Source organism: Odocoileus virginianus, chromosome 10 (genome assembly GCF_023699985.2).
Source record: "Odocoileus virginianus isolate 20LAN1187 ecotype Illinois chromosome 10, Ovbor_1.2, whole genome shotgun sequence".
In the NCBI taxonomy this organism is placed as follows: Eukaryota; Metazoa; Chordata; class Mammalia; order Artiodactyla; family Cervidae; genus Odocoileus; species Odocoileus virginianus.
This window is the reverse complement of record NC_069683.1, coordinates 30,255,300-30,279,941: the sequence shown is the minus strand read 5'-3', so window position 1 is coordinate 30,279,941 and position 24,642 is coordinate 30,255,300. Positions and strand designations below refer to the sequence as shown.

The 24,642-nt window shown below is 43.2% G+C and overlaps 1 protein-coding gene across 7 annotated transcripts in view; it reads right to left on the bottom strand.

The window, feature by feature from the left end:
• The window catches only part of NUMA1 (nuclear mitotic apparatus protein 1), a 71,048-nt gene that overhangs the window by 34,607 nt on the left and 11,799 nt on the right, over positions 1-24,642 (bottom strand). For 2 of the 7 annotated variants that reach the window (XM_020883829.2, XM_070473302.1), the window contains exon 1: positions 2,923-3,211. The exons of 2 other annotated variants lie outside the window; for them this stretch is intronic. The gene's annotated coding sequence lies outside the window, so the exon portion shown is untranslated. Of the gene's footprint in view, positions 1-2,090; positions 2,386-2,574; positions 2,731-2,922; positions 3,212-24,642 lie in introns of those variants that run through there. 3 more of the 7 variants (XM_020883835.2, XM_020883834.2, XM_020883831.2) reach the window with 3 other exon arrangements.

The following is a 24,642-nucleotide window of genomic DNA, read 5'->3' as shown; positions in this document are numbered from 1 at the left end:
AATCAGGCAACTCACCCCCAACCCACCCCCAAAACCCTCAATCAATAAACAAATAAAAATCTTGAGATGCAGGCCCTCTGTGGACACCTTCAGAATTTTAACCTATCTCTTTCTTTGAAAAGAAGTGCCCTCAGCAGAGAAGGCACTCTCTCTTTGCCCTGGGCTCAAGAAGGAACCAAGACACAAAAGGAGCTGCCTTATAAACCAAAGGTCTTGTATCCTCTTGACATTTTCACAACTGACATAATGTAACTCCCTCATGTCAGGATCACTCCCCACATTTAAGGTAACCCCTCTGTCTCCAGAGAAGATAAATCAGGACAAGAAATCGACACCCAAGAGATACACAGGGACCTGGCCTGTACCCTCTCTGGGTCTTAAAGAGTTAAAACCTAGCCCTGGTTTCCTACCAGGGCTGAAGCTAATGCAAACCACCTGCTCAGATGCAAGGACCAGAACTGGAGGGTCAGGTTGCTGAGCTCTGGGGTCTGTCCTGGAAAAGCTTCAGTTTTAAGCACTGACCAAGTACAGGCCAAAGGCCAGAGTTTTGAATTGTGGCAGCACTACTCTCCTCATCCCGCCCCCCAAATTGGGTACCAGCTCCTTCTGAGACCACTTCTTGGCCACTGACTGCCCTCATGAACACCAAGATAACACCAAAGTGCCCTGTGGTCTCAGAAAGCTGCAGAACTGTACTGATAACTCAGCACAGGGGCTCCCGCCTCCACTGAATCTTCATTCTTTTAGGTGATAACTCCCATTCCCAGACTTTCGGGACCCAAAGCCTACACAAACCCTCACCTCAAAGGTTCCAGCTGCATGACCCACTGCTTTTCTACTGTGGTTCCGAAGGCCCACAACTCATAAGAGAAATGGCTGTCCCAACTCTGTGCCCATGCTCAATGGCAAGATTTACCACTACCTACCTAGACAGCCTGCCTGCTTATGACCTCCATACGTCTTTCTAAAAGGATACCCCCCCATCCACAGAGTGAACATCCTAATCGTGAGGGTGTTCCTCTCCTCTGACAGGAGAGGAGGCACACACAGGCAAGCACCCAGACCTCATCTGGTAGGGTATCCCAGAATGGCTCCAGCAAAGGCCAATTCATGCCACCACTGGCTCACGGGTCATAAAGAACAGGATAGGAAATATCCTGCTGGTGCAGCCCTGGCCAGGAGGAGGTAAAAGGCCCAAGAACCAGCAGCCCTAAGAGAAGCCAATGAGGGGAAACACAGTCCTCTTCAACCCCTGAGGAGTTCTGAGCAGGAGGTCTTGTCCAAGTCCAAAGAGTTTCTCTGCACTCCTGAGGTCAGGGCAAACCAGTGGTGCTGGCTGTACTCCCAAGCTCTCGAAGGGGCTCACTCTGGACTCAGGCCTCCCTCTCTGCACGCAGACCAGCCCCTCTGTGTAGCCTAGAATTTGGCCCAGTATCCTGGTGAGGAACACACGAAGGAGTGCAAGGGAAACCAAGGTTTCCCTGGTTTCTTCAAAGTGGTTTACTCGTATCTGCCCTTCCCCCTAGGCTCTGTAGGGTCCAGATCAGAAAGATGTGGGCACAAGGGCTGCAATCAAGAACCAGATCTGGGGCCTACAGCCCGACACTACACACACACACCCACTCCAGCAGCTTATCAGCGCCCGCCCCCACTACTATATCAACACCCCCTGGTCCCTACCAGCGGACAAAATGAACCTTTTTCACTCCCCACCGCTGTGTACACACCCAGGCCTCACTCGGGAATAGAGACGCTCTCCCGAGCTGTCTATAGTTCAACGTGCAGGCGCACACGCTTTCTCCCTGCGAACAAAAACACGCTGACATCTAGGCGAGGGGGAAAGAAAGCGACCCTTTGCTCTAAAAGGCGCCAACTCCCGGATGTTGGCAAGCTCTGCTCCCAGCGCCTGTTTCTGAGTGTTTATTTGCTCTCCCTCTCCTCTCCCTCCCCTTCAAGGATGGCGCAGGAAAGGGAGGTGAGGGGGGAGAGTCAACCGCACCCCCTCCTCCATGTTTGAACAAAACCCCAGAGAAACAGTGAGGGAGAAAAAGTCTCAGTGCAGGGGGGGGGAAGGGGAAGGGGGGCCTTACCAGACTCCCAAAGCCACACGGATCTAGAGGTTTTAATCCGCCATTAGCATTTAAATCTTGAAAGGAGAGGAGGAAGGGGGGGGTCTAGTGGAAAGTAACCCCCCACACACAAAAGAAAAGTTGTTGGTTTTCTTCTCAGTCAGCCAGGCAGGAGCGATCTTCCTGGCTGACAGCCAGAAGTGCGTCACAGCCAGGAGTCTGCTTTCTTTAAAGGCGCAGCGAGCTTCCGCGAGCGGGGAGCAGGGCACTCTCCGCAAGGGGGGAAGGGCGGCAGTCGGGGGCCGGGAGGAGGGGGCCCCCGGCGCGCCGGAGAGGGAGAGCTGCCGAAGCCCGGCCCGCAAACAAGAGCCCAGGACGCGCGGGGTGGGGGCGGCGGGGGGAGGAGCCGGCAGACAAAAATACTGAACTGCAACAGTGGCGAGCGCCAAAGCAAACTGTGGAATAAACACACGAAACGCATCTCACAGCGGCCTGCCTGACAAACCTGATATCCCCGGACACTCCCCCTTTGCGCTCTTAAGACGGCAGTGACAGCCCGTCCGTCTCTGGCCAGCCGCAGCAGGGTAGGCCGCGGGCTGCCCCGCGGGTTAGATCAGCCCTGCCTGGAGGCGAGCAGGGCAGGGAGGAAGACCCGGCAACAGAGGCTTTGGAGAGCGCGAGGGACGCAGGCCCTCGGAAACAAGGGGCGGCTTCCTGCCGGCTCCGGGGCGGGCCGCGTCCCTAAGCACACACGCCGCTCGCTCGCACACAAAGCGCCGGCCTCCGTCCGCGGGCGCCGCCTGCCCTAGGACATGGCCGCCCCGTTCCCCGAGGGAACCTCTCCAGCCCGTACCTTTTGCGTGGCTAGGCTGGGCTGCCGCGCCGCGCCCGCTCCTCCCCCTCGGCCACCCAAACCAGGTGCCCGGGCCCACGGCGGCCCTGGAGCTCGGGCCTGCGCTGTCCTGTCCGGGTGACTGCGCGCTATTGTCGGCTGCGGAATGGCCGCCAAAACCCCAGCTGTGCTGCCAGAACCTAATCCCCTGTTCCGCCGAGCCCTGGTGGGGAGGGGCTGAGGGGCCGAGTCTCGGGACCTCGGGCGGCAGGCAGGAGCCCCTCAACAGACACAGGCACTGGGACCCGTCGGCAGAGTCTGCTCCCGCCTCCCTTCTAGGGCCGAAAAGAAAAGATGTCTGACGCTCATAAAACAAAACCAGTGTTTCCACCCACCAATGACTCTTACCGATCATGAGAGAAACCCACCGGCCATCGGGAAGCCCCTTATCTTACTTGCACTTACACCACAAACATTTATTAAGCACCTACTATGCAAAAGTTACTGCTAGAGGACACTCGAGAGAGCTTACGTGCTCAGTCGTGTCCGACTCTTTGCGACCCCATGGACTGTAGCCCACCAGGCTTCTCTGTCCAAGGAATTTTGCAGGCAAGAATACTGGAGTGGGTTGCCATTCCCTTCACAGGATCTTCCCAACCCAGGGATCAAACCTGAGTCTCCTGCATTGCAGGCAGATTTTTTACCCTCCGAGCCCAGAGAGCATACAAAGAATCACACCAAGCATCTGTACTAAGGTAGGTTATAATTCCACAGGAGACAAGAAATGTGACTTGAAATTATATTTCAAGTCAGCATGTGCTAATTTTCACTAAAAAAAAGACACAAAAATTCTAACCAGTCGAGAGTAGGGAAGGACTAAAAACTAAGTGATATTTTAATCTGGATCTTAAAACACATAGGTAGAACTTGCCCACATAGAAATGGAGGGAGAAGGAAGGAAGGAAGAAGGAAAGCAGAAAGGTGTGGACATAGTGGAGGAACAGACTTGAAGGGAGAATTGGGATAAGATTTGGAAAATTCTGAACTTCAAGAAATGGAACAAAGATTTAGATATTTTATTGTTTGTTTCTAGCACAGAAATGTGGTGTGATGAGAAGTGTACTTTGAGAAATTATTCTGGTATATAGATGAATGAGACTAGCGGCAGGGAAGCAGGTCAGAAGGCTGCCATGACAGACAGGAGACAGGCAATGGTTGGAGGGGGGAAGGTAAGAGAGTGGAAAGAAGGGGAATGACAGACAGTGGGGACAGGATGAAGGGAAGGGAATGACTGAAAGCTGAGGGAGGAATTGTAAAGAAGAAAGTGTGAGGGGTGGGAGGGAGGACAGAGAAGCCATATACAGAATTAAAATAAGTGTAGAGATGCTAGGGATCACATTATTAATAGAACAAGAAAGAAAACAAGGTGCAGTAAATAGCAGCTAATGCTTACTGTGTACATACTATGTGCCAAGCACTGTTCTGCTGGTCTAGTGTGTGTTGTGTTAAACTCATTAATCTGAAAAACTCCCTTTAAAGAGTAGATACTATTATCACTCATCTTTACAGTGAGTAAACTGAGCCACAGCGATAAAATAATTTGCCCCAGATCACACAGCTCATGAATGGCAGGACACTGACACCACCTGCTGTTCTGTGACCTCTGTGTTCAAGTAACCTCTGAGTCTCAGTACTCCTATTTGTAAAACAAGGATAGATACTTATTTTGTAAGATTGTAATGAGGATTCAATAACCTCTATAAAATGTCCAACACACTTCTTGTGCTTAGTCGCTCAGTAGTGGCTCAGTAGTGTCCGGCTCTTTGCAACTGAAAAGAAAAGATGTCTGATGCTCATAAAACCACAGAGTTTCCACCCACCAAACAGTGACCCTAACTGAGACCACGAGAGAAACCCACAGGTCATTGGGAAGCCTCTCATCTTACTTCTACTTACATCACAAACATTTATTAAGTACCTACTATGCAAAAGGCACTGCTAGAGGACACTCTTAAAATCATACATGCTCAGTCGTGTCTGATTCTTTGCAACCCCATGGACTCTAGCCCACCAGGCTCCTCCGTCCATGGGGATTCTCCAGACAAGAATACTGAAGTGGGTTGCCATGCACTCCTGCAGGGGATTTTTCCAACCCAGGGATGGAACCCAGGTCTCCTGCTTTGCGGATTCTTTACCATCTAAGGCACCAGGGAAGCCCAAGAATACTGGAGTGGGTAGCCTATCCCTTCTCCAGGGGATTTTTCTCAACTCAGGAATCAAACCGGGGTCTCCTGCATTGCAGGTGGATTCTTTACCAGCTGAGCTACCAGGGAATCCAGCACACTGACTAGCAAGTAAGGCACAGGGTGGTACTTAAAGATCAATTCCTACTATAGGGATTTTGAACCCTTGTCACCAAGGTGTCCAAGCAGAATTTCACTCACCATTTGTCAAGGAAGCTAGTGGGGTGCTTCTCCCTGAAAGAGATTAGGTCCCTAGCCAGTATGCTTGCTTTCCTTCCATCAGTATGCCTCTATGGATTTTACTTTATCAAAACCTCAACTACTGGTTAGCTTGTGATGGAGTTAGATTGTAGGGGACTTTCTACACTGGGTGTCTTTTTATGTTTGAGTTTATTTTTAATAACCATGTATTACACTGGTGATCAGAATAATGTGCCTACATACTGCATTTGTCATTTGTATTGCCTTGACTGTATATGCAGGGAAGTCTTATTTTCACATCTAGAATGTAAATTCCTCAAGGGCATAACTGTATATGATACCCCATGGTATCTGTTCCACTGAACTACATCTGGATGGAAGGCTTCCAAATTCAACCTTCTGGCCACTAGAGAAAGACTGTGGTGAGTAGTGGGGGTGTTCTGGAGGGGGTCAGAATAAGGCCCATTGCTGCAGAGACCACCATGGTCCCACTTCTTCTCCCAGGCAGACCCTGTATCCTATTCCCACAGTATCACTTACAGTCTGTGATTAGCAATTGCTCTTGGTATTCAAAGATGCACCAGGAAAGTAAAGGCAAAGCAAAAACCAAAGCTTTTATAGAAAAGCAAAGAGGCAAACATGATTTAATGACTGGCATGATCAATACTCCAGAAAAGGTCTGAGGTGAAAAAAGGAGGCAGGCCTCCTAAAATCACCATTGCCACATCTGGCACTGTGTCAGCTCTGAAGCTCCCTAGCACAAGAAAGGATTGATACTGCGTCTCAAAAGAATACAAGAAGTCCTCCTCCCGCCCTCCCTTGGCTTTAAACTCAAGACAACAGCTTCCAGCTGTGCAGCCTCAGAGGCGCTGAACTCTCCTCTGGAACCTCTCCACCGCAGCTGCCAAGCTTCTGGGCCTGCTCCTCAGGACAGCCCAAGGAGCTGGGCCAGCTTCCCCGGCCTCTCCCTCCCCCACCACACAGCGCCACGCCCCTCCCTCCCCCTGCCCTCCTCTCCCAGGGCAACCAGCCAGAAGAACCTCCCCACCCCTCCTCCCAGCCTAGCCAGGCAGTCAGCAGGCCACTTGGCTCCTGCTGGATTCCACAGCCCCTGCTCATGGTCCCCAAAAGATTGCGATAAGAGTGGTAAAACCATTTCTAAAAGAAAGAGAAGGAGGGGAAGAAAACGACACCTAACACAAAATCTGAAATAGGCTTCAGGTAGAGGTTGGAGGCATTGGGGATGGGTGCAGAATGCACAAGGTGTTTTCAAGGTGTCTGGTATATTACATGAGTTGAGTAATATGGTGTATGGGTGTTTATTATTCTTGTTTAAGATATAAACATTATGATTTTTTAAAGTGTATTATCATTTTTACAAGTTTAAACGGAAGAAAGGAAAGGAGCTATTCCCCTGAGATGGCTCAGGAATGAGTGGTTCTTAATACGAATCATTTGCCTGGCATTCACGGCCCTGTGGGACCTGGACCATGTCTTACCTTCCAGAGTCACTGCCCTTACCCAAACCCTCCACCCTGCCGGACCATGTCTTACCTTCCACAGTCACTGCCCTTACCCAAACCCTCCACCCTGCCAGACTGGTCTTCGCACAGTCTTCTAAGGTCCCTCTGAACCTCACACCTCAGCCTACCAGCCTGGGAGGTAAGCTTTCACCACAGGCTAAAGCCTAATGAGAGCCTCTCTCTCAGTCCCTACAGGCCCTCCCACAAGGAATGTTGGCAGGAGAAACGCTTATGGATCCACTACCCTATGTAATGCCTTCTAAGTCCTTCCTCTGCCACTTGATGTCCTAGCATAATAAATACCTAAAGACTATCATTATTGTTGTTGCTGTTACTGTTGTAATTAATAGCTAACATTTAATGAGCACTTGGTATGTGCCAGACACTATGCTAAACACTTCTTAGCTTTACTTGTTTAATCCTCACAATAACCCAGTGACACAATAACCCAAAATACTATGATTATCCCTATTTTACCGAAATGGAAAACAGAATGGTTACATAACTTGCTGAAGGTCACAAAGAATAAGTGTTGGAGGTAAAATCTGAGCTCAATTTGAGCCCAGATCCCATCCTCTTACATGGTCATTTTATCTAATTCTCAGGGAAGTCTTAAGGTAGGTTTTATTTCTAAAGATGACAAAATCTGAGCTCAGAAATTAAGTGACTTGGTTACCTAAGTAGTGAGTTGTCTATCTTGTCTCTAAACTAGTCTCTGCTGCTCTTGAATAAGCAATCATTGAATGAAAAAAAAGGCAGCAGCATATCCTCAGTGGCTCAAAGAAGCCTCGTACCTCTACCTCCTTCTAAAGATCAACTGTTTAATCAAAAACATTCAACAGTTCCAATTTCCAAGATAACCCCTAAAGGGACTTCCCTGGTGGTCCAGTAGCTAAGACTCCACACTCCCGATGCAGGGGGCCCAGGTCCAATCCCTGTCAGGGAACTAGGTCCCCCATGCTGCAACTAAGAGTGTCCATGCCACAACAAAGATCGAGGATCCCGTGTGCCACAGCTAACACCTGGCGCAGCCAAATTGTTTTTTAAAGTAACAACTAAAGTTTTTTTCTGAAGATGCAAGAGCTTTATAAACATTAAAGGGCCAAAACTCTTCTGAATCAGCAAGCACAGAAGAGAAGTCTTCTCCTAGAAGGGACATTGGACATATCTAAAGGGTGAGAAGCCATGGAGAAAGAAGGCTGGAGGAAATACCATTGGCTGGAGGGAAGGACATAGGTCAGAACCCTGACCTGGAGCTTATTTACCAGGCCTCATTCTCCCTCTCCAGAGGGTAGTGGCTAAGTAGTGAGGCAGTGTTGGCAAGCCTGAGCTTCCTGGGGAGAAAAGCAGAGGGCATATCAAAACCCAGAGAGGATTCATTATGACATCCAAGAGGCTCTATTCACTTCTCCCTCAAGGAGGTCTTTCTACAAAACACCTAAGAACCTGTTCACCCTGTTTCATTGTCACAGAGGAGCAAAGGGCTCTGTCCCCACAGGCAACATAGCTAGCACAGTGTTTGCTCACAAGTACAGAAGTGATGATGAGAAAAGTCAAAGAAACGAAAGGAACAGTTTTAATGTAAAGATTTGCAACTCCTGGAGACAGCCTTGCCAGTAATAGAAAACACACGAGGTTTGGTGTTGGAAGTGACTGGAGGGAAATTCTGCGTCAGCCACAGACTGTACTTGTGGCTTCAAGCAAGGCACTTGCCCTAACCTGGGCCTCAGGAAAAGGTAAGGGTCAGATCATATCTAAAGGTATCTCCAAAAATTTCCCATGATTCTTTCTCCAGGACACCATTCTCAATAACAAGAATCTTGCAATAAAATGAATTTCCTCAGTACCTTGTCAAAAACCTCACCAGTTAGGGCTTCCTTCATCCCCAAATAGCAAGTCCACTAGAAATAGGCACTTTGTCTGTCACCCTACTGGGTCCTGTGCCCAAAGCGAGGCACTGAACGGTGTTTCATTAATCCTGATGAGAGGAGGAGGTCCTCAAAAATTGGTAGTTCCAACTTTGCATGGGGTACAATGAAAAATAATAGGAGCCATACTTGGCATTTACAAGGGTTCATAAATAAAAGCCACAGAGAAAGTGCAATTTATGATTACATTGATCTCCACACCCTAAAGAAAAGCAGCCTTCTATACCTGGCCAACAAATCACAGAATCTCAAGGATGAAAGAGCCCTTAATGGTCTTCTAGTCCCCCCTTAGATCAACACTGGAATACATGTGACAGCTCTGCTGAAGATTTCCTATCTTCTGCCTGAGAGAAATTTTACAGTTTATCTGTATGCCTGAGCAAGACCTGCCAATTCAAGACAACTTGTGATTTCAGAACATGAGCTGGGAGAGCAGGATCCTGCCCAGGATCTGGTCTGTTTCAAGCTGGCTTTAAGTAGCCACAAAACTCAGAGGACATCTCCCTCTTTTCTCTTCTCTCCCTCTCTCCCACCCTCTCTCTGTCTTCCTCTTCTCTCTCTTTCATATCTCCACCTCTCACACAGCACTGAAATCTCTATCTTTCTGGTTCAAATCCACTTCTTCTACCACACCAGGATGATTTTAACCACTGACAGAAATGAACAAAAACATATTAATAGGGATTAGATTTCTGAATGGGGTGCCAGATAACTCAAGAACCAAACCTGTCAATGTTACTAATAAGTAAAATAAATGAATCTAGTCTCTAACATGGTCATGATAAAAAATTTAAAAATTAAAAAAATTGAAAAACCGTAACATTTTAACAGACTTCTAGGATTTAAAGAAGGCTACATCTCACGTCTCAATTAACTCCCCTAAACTTAGAACCCTAAAAGGCAAGCATGTTTATTAACAATTTTATAACTAGGACTTCAAAAAAGAAGGCAATACCTGCCCTCAGGGTCAACCACCAAGGCAGCAGAACCAGAACTCATAAATCCATGGCTCTCTCCAGTCCAACTAAGCTACATCCTATATACCTTTCCCATCAGCACAGCTTTTTATTCATACAAAGCACTTTTCAATTCCTTGTTCAAATTGTTTCTACTACAGCTTGTGAAGTGGGCAGAGCTGGAATCATTTTCTCCACCTTTAAAGATGCTAAACACCATTCTACAAAATAACAATCCATATATCTGGCGTCACTGAGAAGTACAGAATCCCTCACAAGCAGTTTTTCTAAAAACTGAAATCTCCCTTTAGGACCAAACCCCTTTTGAAAAAAACTATTCATGATACAAAGTCTCCAAAATGCATATGTTACTCTTAGAGTTAATGAAATTTAATCAGAGACATTCAACTATAAACATGAAACAAACAACCTACAAATACTGTGCTCAGATGAATGAGATGGGCTCAAAATCCTGTGAAGAGACATACCTATAACTCACCTAAACATGAGTCCAAAGAACAAGGCCTTGGGTATTGCTGATCGGAAGGTAAGAGAACACTGGAAAGTGTAGTAGAGACCAGGAGGGACTTACTAAAGAGCAGTGGGAGGCACTGAAGGGTTTGAGCAGGAGAATGGCATGCGTGGTATGTGCTTTGGAAAGGATGGATCTGGCAGGACGGTGAGTCCAGAGGCAGAGAACAGCAGAAGTAAAACCGCTTCCATCAGGCAAGGGCAGTAGGAACGTTTAAAAAAGGTATATTTAAAAGGCACTGTGGAATAGGCTCCTAGATCTTAGGAAACAGGAGTATGGGAAAGGTGAGGAGCAGCAAAGACCTCTGGGATTCTCACTTTGGTGAAAGACTTCAGAAGAGGAACACAGGAGGAGGTACTGTTTTACAGGCCCTGTGAGGGACGGATTAACTCAGGAAGGCATGATGAGGAAAGCTTTACCGAGGAAGTAGCATTGAAGCTGGGTACTTAAAGTATGAGTAGGATGAGTAAGGTTTCACCAAAAGATAAAAAAAAAAAAAAAAAGCATTCTAGCAGGGAGAACAGCATGTGCAAAGACAGAGCTTATTACATCTGAGCCATGGCATGCAGTTTCAGGAAGGTGTAGCAGATGGTGAGGCTAAGTAGCACGAAACCATGAGGAACTGACATCACACTAAGGAATTCAGATGTTGTCCTGGAGGTGATGGGAAGAAGGTTTCTGAAGGGAAGAAGTAAAGGGGAGTAACATAGATCAGACCTACATTCCTGGCTGTATAAAGTACAGGCTAGAATGGTGAGAAACAGAAGGAAGGCAATATAGCATAATGGTTCAGAGTATGGAGTCTGGAGTTAGACAGACTAATTAAAACTCTGGCTCTAGGGACGTCCCTGGTGGTACAGTAGATTAAAAAGTCCACCTGCCAATGCAGGGAACACTGGTTCAATTCCTGGTCAGGGGAGATTCCACGTGCTATGGAGTAACTGAGCCCATGCACCACCACTGAGCCCACGCTCTAGAACCTTCGAGCCGCAACCACTAAAACCCTCGTGCTCCAGGGCCTGTGCTCCAAAACAAGAGAAGCCACCACAATGACAAGCCCATGCAGTAAAGAGTACCCTTGACTGCAACTAGAGAGCCCCCGCATGTAACAACAAATACCCAGCACAGCCAAAAAAAGCTGGAGCCATATTTAAAAAAAAAAAAAAAAAAATCCTGGCTCTAGGACTTTAATAACTGTGCAAGCTTTCCCATCTGTAAAATGGGAGTAAGAATACTTTCTCAGAGGGTGATATAAGGAATTTACAAGATAGTATGTGTAAAGAAAGTGCTTAGCACAGTACCCAGCACAGAGGTTGAAAGTTCATTAGTAAAAAGTTACTGAAGTTCATTAGTAAAGAGTTACTTCTGTGTGTGGTCTAGTGTTGTGCATGCTCTTCCTCCTACCCAAAGCTTTCTCTTCCTGTTCACATGATTAATTCTAACTTATCCTTCATGCGTGATTGCATGCTAAGTTGCTTCAGTCATGTCCAACTCTATGGGACCCTATGGACTAGAGCCTGCAGGCTCCTCTGTCCAGCAAGAATACTGGATTCCCCAGGCAAGAATACTGGAGTGGGTTGCCATGCCCTCCTTCAGGGGATCTTCCCCACCCAGGGACTGAAGCCAAGTCTCTTATGTCTCCTGTGTTGGCAGGGGGTTCTTTACCACTAGCGCCACCTGGGAAGCCCCATCTTAACCTTCATATCTTTGCTCAAATGTTACTTCTCCATGTAAAAATCTCCCTCATCACCTGGATTAGGTCAGGCACAGCATCATATTCTCTTCCTTTAGAGCTCTCATAGTCTCTAGTTACATCTTTTTTAATTTCATTCTCTCTTTTCTACTACTGTAAGTTCCATGAAATCACATACCGCGTGCTCACCACTGAATTCCTAGAACTGAGTAAAGTGCATGGCACCTGATAAGCATTTACTGAATGAATGAAAGATTTCAAATTAAGTTTTTAAAATGAACCGTTTATAAGATGCAATCTTTATACAGGTTAGAGATATCAATTTGGGTCACATTTGGAACACTGTGACTATAATCAGAAGTGGGTCTATGGTGGGATCATGCTTGCCCTATTGGGCCTGTAAAGGAGTGGTATATCCATTTGCTATTGAAATCAGCTAATCTTAGGCCAAAGCCTCTGCCTTACACAACTCTAGGAGGCACCAGGATTAAGAGAGGAAATGAGAGAAAAATGGAAGAAATTCCAAATCTTTGGGGATTCTATTTAGGTCCTCTACTCCTCTATATTATTTTCATTTTGGAGCATTTAACAGAAACTAGTGACTATACCAAATGTCAACAACAACAAAAAAAGGAGATAATACTGGTAGATAAGAGAATGGATTTGGGATCAAACAAACTTCTTCATTTCTCTTCTTACTTGAGGTTCACATCATCTCCTGCTTGGAATTCTACCTCCCTCACCGAAAACAACTAGCAGTTGTGTTTGGCTTTTCACCACTGATGGTATTTTCCATCTACAAAATATTTCACGTGATCTCACAACAGTTCTATGAGGTAGACATTACTGTTTTCATTTTATCAAAAAGAAATGAAGTTCAGAAAAGTATCTCCCCTAAGGTTACACAATGAAAGAGCAACAGGACCATGATGCAACTCTGAAGTTCTGGCTCCAGACGTGGAGCCCTTTCCAGCAGACTCACCCAAGATAACCATGAGCTATCCTGACATATACTTTCACTCCTTTTAAAAAGAAAACAGCACGGGGATAATGGCTGGAAGGAGGGGTATAATGGGATGCTCCTAATGTTTTTGATATAGGACTAGTTACACCGGTGTGTTCATTTTCTGTAAACTTCCAGGAGCTATATACTTTGTAACCTGTTCTATGTGTGTTATACTTTAAAAAGTAAATACCAGGCAAAACTACAACAGAATAATCAAAGTTCAGAAGCATTAAACTGGATACCTCAGAACTACATGTATATTTACCTGACTTCTCAAGCAGCAGCTACATATAGGACACCTACCAGTTAATTAAGTATAAAATCCTTGCACACTCAAATACCATATCCACCCACCCACTTCTCCCTACCCAGAACGACTAGGTGATATGAGTGAATCTGTTGGGATTAGGAGCAAGGGGAGTTTAGAAAGGGGCCAAGAATATATAGTTAATGAAAATAAAAAGGCACTGAAAAGTAGAACTATCCTGTATCTTCAATGATAAGATATCTCAATATTAGAGATAATAAAAATGTGAAAAAATAGCCAGTGCCAATTATAAAATGAATTTTAATTTCAGACTGTTAAAATGTAACAAAAACAAAAGGCATTTAAAAGTAAATGAAATACAATATTCTAAAATCTCAAGAGGTGTTGCAACTGTAGAACTGTACGACCCTAAACCTGTGGAATGTCAAGCCTAGAAAGGACCTTGGAGACCAATGTCTCCTGGCACAAGCTCTTCATTTTACATATGAAAAGACTGAGGCCCTTGTTTAACAGTTGTTAAATGACCTTATTAAATTAAAGCTCACACATAAGAAAGTTTAGAACTACAACTACAAAGCCGGTTCCCTTACTCCTGCGTTCTCTTTCCACTACCCAGATACTATACCCAAGAGATTTACATGATAACTCTATTTTTACTTTCATAATTCTTTACTTCATTAACTCACTAAAAAAATTAAAAGTACCTCTTAGAAATCAATTAAGATGAAAAAAAACTATTTAGGAAACTATTTTTTACTCAGGAAGTTTATCTTCCTTGTTCTGTAAAACTAATGAAGCAATAGAAAGTTAGATAAAAATAAAATGAGCCTCCCGTAATCTCTCAGCCTCCAAGTCCTCCCATAAGAAACATTAGGGACTTCCATGGCAGTCCAATAGTTAGGACTCTGCTTCCACTGCAGCGGGGGGTGGGGGAGGTGGGCTCCATCTCCAGTTAGGGAACTAAGATCCCACATGCTGTGCAGCATGGCCAAAAATTAAGTTAAACGCACAACTTGCAGGCTTCCAGTTCCTAGGCTTGTGCATACATCACTGTAATTTTAGAAAAAGAAATGTTATCAGATTTTTCCAGGCCCCCAAAATCATAAGCCCAAGTATATTTGTTATATTTTAAGAGGATTTTTAAAATTATTCTCTATTTTTCAAAAACTAGGTTTACATATTAACATCGCTCTGCAACTTATTTTTCTCAATAATTGATTATGAACATCCCAAGGGTCAGTAAATGTAATTCTAACTCACACTTTAAAAAAACTGTATAACAACAGTGCATATAAAGGATATACCATAATACATTCACGTGTTTTCCTGTTGATGGACGTGGATGTTTCCAGTGTTAGATTTCAAACAGTGCTATAATGAATATCCCTGCACATATTTCTTTTCAAATGAAACAAAAAACTATTTCTACAAAAAACACATTCCTTGTTGTCCCAAACATGACTGCTTTTTTTCCTATCAACATCCATGCTTCGCACGCTCACTGAATTCCTCTCTGGGCCCCGTGTGATAACTGAGAATAAAGCGATTTGGAGAATGTCAAGACAAGACATACGATAGTTACTTGGTAAATCAGAATTGGCCTGTCTGGCTGCCTCTCCCAGCCGCCTGCGCACAGCGCCCTCCCATCCCCTCATACATGTGCTCCTTGTTCTCAGCTCAGCAGCTGCTTCCAACTCAACTGACATGGGCAGAGCTGGCCGGCAAATTAATTCTGTGTCACACTCCCGGCCCACCAGCTATCCAAACAAATGGGAAGGAGGGAGAATACCTTATCACCATGAAATGATATAATAAAGAAGTACACAGAGTAAAATGCAAAACACCCCTTTTGTCAAACTTTTAACCCGTTTTTGCCAATGGCACTCCCTTCCTCAGAAGTACCACTGTTAGAAGTTTGTTGTATAACCTTTCAGACTTTTCCTAAGCATGCACACACAGGCACATAAATGTATGGATACACATATGTGTGTATTTAGACAAAGTGTGTGTGTGTTTGGTCGACCTACCTACAGTCATATTGTATAATTTGTATTATGAAAGAATGCTACAGTAATAAATAGTGAACCTTTTTACATACAAGCTAATATTTCTCTAGGATATGTACCAATAATTGGGATTGATGAAGTCTGTGCATGTTAAATGTTGATAAGTACTTACAAATTAGCATCCAAAAAAGTGTACCAATTTGTAGTTCCATTAACAGAACATAAAAATTCCCTTTTCAACACCCTTCCAACAATAGATGCTATTTTTTTATTTTACCAATATAAAGGATAAAAAGCAATATAGTCTTGTTTTAATTTACATTTTCCTGATTTCCAGAAAAGTTAAATATCCTTATGTGTAATCAGTCATTCTTATTTTTAATAGAAAGAATTATTATTTTGAATTTAAACATGAGAACTCAGAGAGGCTAAGGTGACATAGCTAGTAAGTAGCAGACCTCAAAGCTAAATTTTTCAACAACTTTTCATCAAAGCTAGGCCTTCTGACAATCTAAAGTAGTCTCCACAACCCAGAGGTCACCAACCTATGCCTGATGGCCAGCTGCCCCTAATTTGTAAATCAAGTTTTACTGGAATATAGCCGTGCCCATTCATTTATGTAATGTTTATGGTTACACTCCACTTCTCCAATGGCAAAGGTGAATAGTTGGAACTACATGGCCTGCAGAACAAAAAAGATTTATACCTGGATCTAAACAAAACAATTTAACACCTAAAGAAATGTTTCACAATGAGATTAACTGTTGTCGAATTGACTGGAGTGTGGCTATGTTAGAGAGTGTGGCTCATTTTAAAATAAATTTATATGCAGTATCAGTCTGGAATATAATATTGAAGAAATTAATCCAAAACACTCAAAAGAAGTCAAAAGACATTCTTCTACTTTTTGGTTGGAACACTCCTCTAAAGGGTTTTCTATGTGCTATTCTTCATTTTCCTTGTCTCTAATTCCAACTGGTAAGAGACAGATTCAGTTCCTAAGGTCCTTCAGTGACGTGGATAAGCAATGTTAGCTCCCACTCATGCACTAGGATAATATGAAATCAAAGGAAGCCCCACTCTCTCTGCTGCTAACTATCCCTCCCCACCCCCGCCCCACTAACACCACATTAGAGATCTCTCTCCTTCCCTTTTGCTTAGAGAAGATTCACTAGGAAGCAGCTAACATTTCCATTATGTCTAGCCAATGGCTAACAGCTAGGGTCCTGGGACTTCCTCTGGTGATCCAGTGACTAAAACTCTCAGCTCCCAAAGTAGGGAGCCCTGGTTGAGGAACTAGGTACCACAAGCCACAGCTAAGAGTTCACATGCAAGATCCTGTATGCCACAACTAAGACTGGGCAGAACCAAATGATAAACAAACAAAAATATTAAAAAAAAAAAAAAGTTAGGGCCCTGATTTTTGTGAGAAAGGGAAGCTGATTCTCGCTTTCTAGATCTTACCCCTCTGACGATCCTGGCCATAAAAGCAAGTAATTTCAACTGGGAATTTTAGGACATTCAGTTCCTGTAGGGCAGATGGGGAAAGTGCCATTATCCTCATTTTATAAATGGGGAACTGAGGGTAACTTATCCTATCATTTCCAAAAGTCATTTTAGCAAATAGGACCTTCACACAGTGACACCTCCACCCACTTTCTCCTTCTATCCTCTCCCAAATGTTGATCTTATGTAACAATGGCAAAGAAGCTGACTTTATATAATAATATGCTATAAAGGAATCCCATTAATATGTATAAAATTACATAATTTAATAATGGAAAGATAACAACCTAGGATTTTAATTGAGAAACTAACGATTAAAAAAGGAACAGTGCATTTTCTTATGTAAGTAATCAGGCATTCTTTAAATGATTCTCTGGAAAGAAATTTGGCAATACATATCAAGAACCTAAAAAATGTTCATATTCAAACATGCTAAGTGAAATAAACTAGACAAAAAGGGACAAAAATGGTATGATCCCATTTATGAGGTACCTAGAATGGGCAGGTTCATAGAGATAGAAAGTAGAACAGAGGTTACCAGGGACTGGGGGAGGAAGGAATGGGAACTATTGTTCAATGGGTACAGAGAATCTGTCTGGGATGATAAAATGTCCTAGAAATGAATAGCAGTGATGATTGCATAACACTGTAAATACACTTAATGCCACTAAATTGTACACCTAATTATGAATTCAACATGTTAAAATAGTAAATTTTTTATGCATATTTTACCAAAAAATTTTAAAGTGAGACTGCTAAAAAAAAAAGTTTGGTGTTCTTTGATCAAATAATTCCATTCACAGCAATAAAAGTTTAGGAAATTATCTGAAACATAAATACATGTATAGGTACTAATATAATTATTTAACATTATGAAAAATGAGAAAAACTAAATATCTAACAATAACTCAAGTAAATTAAGATACATGCATATGATGAAGCCTTATGCAGTCATTAAAAATATTTTAACTAATTTTAATGACATGAGGAATGTTGAATTTTAAAAGCAGCGTACATAGTGTTAGTGGGTATGACCATTTATTTTTTAAACTACATATACAGATGTGTATGTGATACATATACACATACCTGCACACTTGTGAGCATTAACGTGCATGTGTATATTTATAAGGAAACAAGTCAAATAATGTTTATTTCTGATTTGTGGGATTATGGATCACTCTTACTTTCTCCCTTAAACACCTTATTTTCAAGTTTTCTAAACTGTACCATGACATACAATCAGGAAAATTTAATTTCACATCATTTGACCCAGTAATTCACTTGCAGACATAAATCATAATAACAAAAAATACTGACCAAAACTTATGTATAATAATGTTCACGGAAAAATTTTAAAAAATAATAATGTTCATGCAAAGATACAACAGAAATTACTAATAAATTATAAAGTAATAAAAACTATTAATAAGTCATTGTTAAAAAATAAATAAATAAATAAGCCATTGTTACCTCTGTAGAGTAAGATTAGGATAAAGGGTGAAGTGCAAGGGACTTACTTATTATATCTATTACTTTTATAATTTGTATCAAAGTATTACAGTATTGTTTAAAATAGAAAAAGCTGAAAGCACTATAAAAATCCTATATGATTAATGGATAAAGAAGATGTGACACATACATACAATGGAATATTACTTAGCCATAAAAAGGCTGGGGAAAATTGGGTTATTTTTGGAGATGTGGATGGACCCAGAGTTTGTCTAATATAGAGTGTTAAGTCAGAAAGAGAAAAACATTTACCGTATATTAAGGATAGATGTAGAATCTAGAAAAAATGGTGCACATGAACCAATTTACAGGGCAGGAATAGAGACAGACATAGAGAACGAACATGTGGACAAGGAGGGGGAAGGTGGGGCAAATTAGGAAATCAGGACTGAAATATATACACTACCATGTGTAAAATAGATAGCAAGTGGGAAGCTGCAGTATAGCACTGAACCTGCAATGCAGGAGACCTGAGTTCGATCCCTGGGTCAGGAAGATCCCCCAGAGAAGGGAATGACTACCCACTTCAGTATTCTTGCCTGGAGAATTCTACAGACAGAGGGGCCTTGCAGGGTACAGTCCATGGGGTCTCAAAGAGCGAGACACAACTGAGCAACTAACACACACACATATAATGAAAACCAATGGGAAACAGAGAAAAAGCAGAAGACAAAATTGTAGGTACTATATGACCTGGACTACTCCACAGAGAAATATGCATAGGTACAAAATACTAAAATGAAAATAAGTGGTTTTCTCCAGATGATGCAGTTATGGATGATTTTAGCTTTTTCTTTAAATATTTTTCTATATTTTTTTTCTTTACTTTTCATATTTCCTACAATGATTATATACTATTTTTCAACCAGTTCAAAAATATGTCGTTGGTTTCCACTATATAATCAGAAGTTGACCCCTTATGATGGGTTTTATCCTCAAAGAATAAGCAATAGTAAGTAACCTATGAAACAAGACTGCATGATATATATGTCTAAGAAAACTTTCATCTTTGAGGGGTCAGGAAAGCTCAGTCTAAAGGGACACTGCTGACTACTTCCTGTCTTCTTGCTTTTGGAGGAAATGGCAACCCACTCCAGTACTCTTGCCTGGAAAAATCCCATGGACGGAGGAGCCTGGTAGGCTACAGTCCATAGGGTTGCAAAGAGTTGGACATGACTGAGTGACTTCACTATCTTTTCTTTCTTAGAAAATATAACTAAGGAAAAAAGTACCTAAACATTAGATGCCTGACAAACTTCGTACTTTAAGAACTAAGACGACCACCTTCTCAACCCTGAAATCAAAGACCTCACACCTGAAAAACACATCAGAACCTAAATCACACGGCTGGGATCGTGTCACTCCTTATCCAAAACACTCATGAGCTAACTTCATGCAGAATAAAATCCAAATCTCTTAGTATGACTCTTAATGTTCTTTAAGATCCAACCAAACAAACATCTTTTCCGGCCTCATTTCCAGCTCATTCCTCCAAAATATCTTCTATCTCAGAAGCACTTTTCCCAAATATGCCAAACATTTCCCCAGGCTCTGTGCTGCTGCCATTCTATAACCTCCTCCAAAATGCCCTTCTAAACTTAAGGAATTCTAGAACTTCCCTGGTGGCTCAGGGTAAAGAATCTGCCTGCCAATGCAGGAGACACAGGTTCAATTCCTGATCCAGGAAGATCCCAGATGCCACAGAGCAACTAAGACCATGCGCTACAACTCTTGAGCCTATTCTCTAGAGCCTGGGAACCATAGCTACTGAAGCGGCACGCTAGAGCCAGTGCTCTGCAACAAGAAGCCACCGAAACGGCAAGCCTGTGCACAGCAACTGGAGAGTAGCCCCACTCTCCAAACCTAGAGAAAACCCTGGAGCAAGGAACACCCAGCACAGCCAGAAATAAACAGATAAAATTATAAACTTAAGGAATTCTAATTCACCAGTTACAACCTGGCTCAAATGCTTTCTCCCTTCAGAGGCTCTCCTTGTTCCCCCCAATTCAGGAACAACTCTGCTGTCTCCTCTATATGCGCCCATATTGCTTGTTCCTCTACACACTTCATTTCATTCCTCCTTGGGTCGACACTAGCTGCATATATGTTTCACTTGACTAAGCTCCTGAAGAGCAGAAACCATCTTATTCACCTATCAGCTCCATTCCAGCACAATGCCTGCACACTGCAGGTGCTAAATAATGCTGCCTGACTGAATGACAGCCAGCTGGCCCTCTTCTAACGGATTCTTTCAGTGAGGCAGCCAGTGAAGCTGAACTGTCAAGAGGGGACAAGCCCTCTAATTTAAAGCCACATACCTAGGTAAGAGTGACCAGCAAAAAGCTGTCATGGGCCTGCCACTTTAAGGGGACTGGCAAGCTGGCTGTGTTTACACAATCCTAATTAAAACTAAAGGGCACTGAGGGAAAGAAGAGAAACAGAGAGATTAAGAGGTATGGATACTACAGGTCACCTCTTCCTCTCTTGGGAGCCCAAATCTCCCAGCGTAGTACCCATCGAGCTCACCAAGCAGCCTATTCTCTGGCTGCTGTCGCCCTAGGACCTGAGTATTGAAAAGCAACTGATTAGGCCACTTCAGTCTCTCCAGCAACTGGCTCTGCTTTTAGCCATTTAATTTCTAATTGTGGTTACATGGGGCCTTTTCTCTAAATGAATCCCACACTGCTCCAATCATTAAGAGAATCTCTTTAAAGAGAGGCTTGAAATTAACAACAGCAGGGAACAAAGTCTCTAAACCATTTAAATCACAATATCCACACTGTCCATTTTGATGACATTCACCCCCACCTCCTCTAAACAATAGGTCCTACCAGGGACCGACTACTTCTCTCAGGACCAGCAAGTCCTGTGATTGTTTTCCAGGAGAAAGCTCCCAAGGCCTGCTTCTCATTAAATAGCTGCTTCACGTTTGATCACTCAGCTGTGACTGTGAGTAGAGAGTATAGTCGCTATAATTCAAGTACTAAAAAGGAATTCCACTTCTACCCCTTGTCTAATAGTCAAGCAGCTTAGAACAAACAGATCCTTCCCCACCTCAAACCTCCTTTGGCCTACCTGATTTCAGATCTGAAACTCTTAGTATCTAAATTTTTCAATATATAAATGAAGAAAACATGGCTTTAAGAAAGAGAATTGCGAATGATCACAGTGTCTTGGTGACAGAAACTTTTGACTAGGATGCCTAACACCTTATTTTTCTGACTAGTTATCAACAAAACCACCATTGCCTGGCACAGATTCAAGGGTACTACAGACAGCCTGACTGAAATGCACTGGAGAGCCCCTCTGCTTTGACCACCCCCTTCCCAACAACCCCCACTGTCTCTCAAAGTGCTGACCAAACCTAGTAAGTAAACAATGACAAAAAAGCAAGTAACTTGGTACATCACTTCTGCAAAAGCATGGAGCTACCAAATCATCTGCTTCAGCACGCCACCTGGGAAGCATCCCGATGGACCACGGCGTGCTGGTGAGCAGTGGCTGCTGTAGCCTGCAGAACTGTGGCTGTGGGTCCCCTGGAGCTGGGACTGCAGTGGATCCTCAGTTGCAGTGTTCCACAGTAACATGTTCTAACACTTTTTGGCCCTTAACACATTTGTGATTTGGGAGGATTTCCATGAGAAAGGCTAATTTTCTCCACTATCTAGTCACCTTGACCTAGAAGTAAGCATACACACAGTGAGTATAAAGGAAGTGACACCCTTTTAAACAAACCTTTCCAATCTTGTTAAATTAAATGAAGATGGTAATCAAAATAGTCTCCTAAAGTTTACATATACTCCTTTGGTAACTGCTTTTTAAACTATAATATTGATTTATAATCACACATTATATAATCATAGATTTTGGCCCTGGAGGAAATCTTCCAGATCATATAAACTGCTCATTTTTACATGAGAAAACTCTAGTCCACTACGGTTAGTCAGTTGGTCCCTAATCACACAGCTGGTGAGCAGTAATCAAGACTAGAAACCTAGTCACCCTAACTCCTAGCATAAACCACAAACATATCCTAATCCAGGCACCTCCCCCTTCCTGTTCCTCACTGTTGTCTTTAACTCAGGACACTAAAGCATACCAAGAATGGTTCTGAAATCCAGTTGCTAAGAAATGATAGCTTAAGACCAGAACTTCTCTGCAGTCACTCCCTATGAGTTTGAGTCTTCATTCAATATCTAGTTCACAAGAATTCTGGGTAAACTACCTCACAACAGGGGTCAGTGAGACCCCTGAAACACTCCACCCACAGCTAGAAAAATATATTTATTAAACATCTCTGCCCACTTCCTGTAGAAACCTGTTTACTTCAAGTAAGTGAAAGAGGTTACTTAGAAGGACCTGGATCAAGGAAAAAGAAAGCAGCAGAAATCCTGTTTGAGGAAAAGCTGACCTATGAAAAAGCAGAGAGGGGCAGGAACCATCTTGACTTACCTCCTGGTGAACAGCTTTCTCAGGCTGGGAGAAAGCGATCCCTAGCAACCTGGGTTATAACTAGCCTCAACCCAGGGAAGGGGCAAAGGCACAGGAATGCTGATCATTCCCCCATCTCACCAAAGAGCTGTGGGTCAGCTCGGCCTCACCTCACCCTGGGCAGCCCCAGCGCTCCGCAGATCAGCCAGCCACCGGAAGGAAAGCCACGCAGCCTAGGTCAACGGGGTGAGTCAGTGACACAGCAGGAAGAGTCACTGGGGCAGAAAGTCTGGCCTCCTGCGGCAAGACAGCCCGAACCACACCCCAACATGGGCAGCACAGGGAAGACTCTGCCCTACTAGAATTCTGGAATTCCAGTCTCCACAGCAGGAAAGGTCCTTCCTCAAGAGACTCTGTACCATTCACATTTCCAAGGATTGCCCACCTGCTCAAAAACCTTCTGTGGTTTTCTTCCTTAAGCACCATATTCAAATTCTTTGGCTTAACTTCCCAAGCCCTCCATTACGTGGCCTTAAGTCATTTATTCAACCTCATTTCTCACTATTCCACAGTGTACACTCTTAACTAATCAAGCCAGTCTTCCCACTTCTCTCATGAGCCAAGCCCTTTCTCATTTCCATGCCTTCAGTTAGCCAGCAGTGGTAAATCCAAGCCCCTTCTGGGATTTGGCAGGTAATAGAAATGAATGTTCCAGTGAGGCACCCGGAAAAACTAGGAAGTATAGCCCCCACCTAATGGCATTCAAATATTTTCATTCAAGTTATTTATGCAATATTGCACTATGAGCATCACAGTAATATTTTAAAGAGTTACCAATACTCTTTCTAGCTTTCATGTTAGAAAACTTCCCTAAGGTTAGGCAGTTGGAAAAAGGCTGAGCACAGTCTCCTGGCCTATCTGAAACCAAAGCAAGAGCTCTAAACTATTAGGCTTCCCAGCAGTACAAAAACCATGGATACAGAGCTCTAAACTCTGAAGAGAAACTCACTTTTCACTTTTCATGATATATAACTTTATTAGCAGGATGAGAAGTCCAAAGAGCAGTTTGTCTAAACATACTCCAACTGCCCCAAAATTCTGTCCATCTTCCAAACCCCATCTTCCTGCTAAAGTCTTTCCTGGTTCCTCCAGGTCCTACTGAACTCCACTCAATTCCTGTGGGGCTTACAGATCAGAAAACATAATCAGGTACTAAATTATATACTGTCATGCAAAACTGAACACTGCTTCCCTGTCTAGCTTCACTATCAAACTACTGTACTAACCTATCTAGTTCTACCAAAAAATGTTGATCCTGAATCTAATCAAGAGGTAATAGTCATACAAAGCCAAATTAAGAGACATTCTGCAAACAACTGACTTGAACTCTAAAGAATGTCAATGATAATGACAGACAAAAAGGCATTCGAGATTAAGAGATTTAAAAACTGTTGAAAGTTCAGACTTCCCTGGTGATCCAGTAGTTAAGAATCTGCACTGCAATGCAGGGGATGCAGGTTAGATCCCTGGTCATCAGGGAACTAAGATCCCACATACTGTGGAGCAACTAAGCCCTTGCACCACAACTATTGAGCCCATGTGCCAAAACTAGAGAGTCCATGAGACACAACAAAAGGTCTCCCATGACACAAGTGAGACCCAGTGCAGCAAATAAAGAAATAAATGTTTTAAATTGTTCAAAGTTAAAGCATACTAAGGGCATGACAAAGTCATGACAACTAACACATGCATGATCTTTCAATGGATCCTGAAATGACAAAAAAAAAAAATCTATGAAAGACATCACTGGACACTGCAATGATGTAGAGTAATTAGCCTCCAACTAATAAAAATAAATGGAAAAAATAAAAAAATTAAAAAAAAATTCCCATATCAAAAAAAAAAAAAGAAAGACATCACTGGAAAAACCAGAGCA